The sequence below is a fragment of the Chrysochloris asiatica genome, unplaced genomic scaffold, assembly GCF_000296735.1.
Source record: "Chrysochloris asiatica unplaced genomic scaffold, ChrAsi1.0 scaffold00284, whole genome shotgun sequence".
In the NCBI taxonomy this organism is placed as follows: Eukaryota; Metazoa; Chordata; class Mammalia; order Afrosoricida; family Chrysochloridae; genus Chrysochloris; species Chrysochloris asiatica.
Window position 1 is genome coordinate 366,187 of NW_006408802.1, and position 1,992 is coordinate 368,178.

The following is a 1,992-nucleotide window of genomic DNA, read 5'->3' on the forward strand; positions in this document are numbered from 1 at the left end:
AAAAAAAAAGATGGAGAACAGTTATATATTGACCACTGGATACATAAATCATGAAATATAGTAAGGAACATCTTACACATTTCTGAACGAAAACTGGAGTTGAAAATTATCTGGAAAAAAAGACATTGTGTTGAAAAATTAAGGTCTTTAGCCTTCCAATTGTTATTTATTGTGTCTATAATATTGTTGTTGTTCTTGTGTGTCGTCAAGTCAATTCTAACACATTATAAACCTGCATAGGATTTCTGAAGCTGGAAATCCTGATGGGAACAGAAAGTCATTCACCAGCTGAGCAGCTGGTGGTTTTGAACTGCTGACCTTGAAGTTAGCAGCCTAACATGTAATCCACTATGCTACTAGGGCTCTCCTTAGTGAGAACAAATTCCTGCTTGTTATGTGTCAAGTTTAATTTTATTGTTCAATTCAAGGATGTGCAATCTGCTTAGATTAGCAAAATACTTTCTAAACTGATACCCATGAGAGCTTCAAGAGCTAAAAAGTTTAATAACTCATCATTCAGGAAGTTCAGGGTTACCTAAAAAAAAAAAATTATTCTTATGTTGTGGTAGATTGTAATGATAGTGTCCTTTTATTACCCATCTATATTTTTCCTTGAAGAATATTGACTCTGCCATGGAGTGTGTTAACTTGCATGTTGTTGTGATTCTGGAAGCTATGCCACTGATATTTCAAATACCAACAGAGTCACACATGGTGGAAAGGTTTCAGCAGAGATACCAGGCTAAAACAAATCAGGAACACAGGCCTGATGATCTACTTTCGAAAAAATTGTCCCATGAAAACTGTATGAATAACAATGGATAACTGTTGAAAGGTGACTCCTTAGGTTAGAAGGCACTCAAAATTCAATTGAGGAAAAGCTGCCTCTAAAACTCCAGGCTACCTTAATGAAATGCATGGAGTAAAGTTTTCAGAACTTTCATGTGTCATGAATCAAAATGAGAAGAAACAGCGTCAAGCATTAATTATGAATCATAAAATGGAATATCTAAAGTATGCACCTAGGAAAATTGCAAACTTCCAGAATTGAAGGGAAATGCATAAAGATCAATACCATAGACATTAATGACTGGCTTAAATGGACTGATATTGACCATTTAAATCAGTCAATCAAATTATTTGCTATACAAAGAATCACAAATTGAAAAGGAATGCTATTACATTCATTGTAAAAAATAACACTCCAAGAGCTGTCTTCTAGTACAATTCTCATACACTTATAGGGAGGCCAATTAACATTATTCAAATTTATGGACCAACCACTGAAGCTAAAGAGGAAAAAAGTGGACTTTAAAAAAAAAAAAGAACTTCTATAGTCTGAAATTGATTAAACATGAAATCAAGATACATTAGTAATTACGGTGATTGAATTTGAAAGTAGGAAACAAAGACCATGGATGAATTGGTTGTTGGAAAATATGACCTTGGTGATAGAAATGACACTGGAGATATCATGACAGAATTTTATAAGACCAATGATTTACTCATTCAAAATACCTTCTTATTTCAACAGCATAAATGGCAACTATGCACATGCAATTCTCCAGCTAAAATACACAAGAATTAAATGGACTATATCTGTAGAAGAGATAATAAAGAAATACAATATCATCATTCAGAACAAGGGTAGGATCCTACTATGAAACAGACAATCATTTGCTCAGATGCAAGTTCAAGTTGAAGCTGAAGAAAGGTAAAACAAGTCCAGGAGAGCCAATATATTACCTTGATGTATTCCACCTAAACTTAGAGACCATCTCAAGATGACCAAAGTCCAGATGAATTGTATGATTGTTGCAGACCGTGTAAGACTAGTCAGAGGCTCGAGGCCCTCTAGGGCTGAGTGTAACAAATGAGGCCACTGGCAGTTAATGGAAAATTGCTTTCATCTTAATATTCAGGTATATATATTAAATTAATACACTGGAGCCTTTGAAAATCCACAGATAAATGTGATATTTTCCTAAAGCC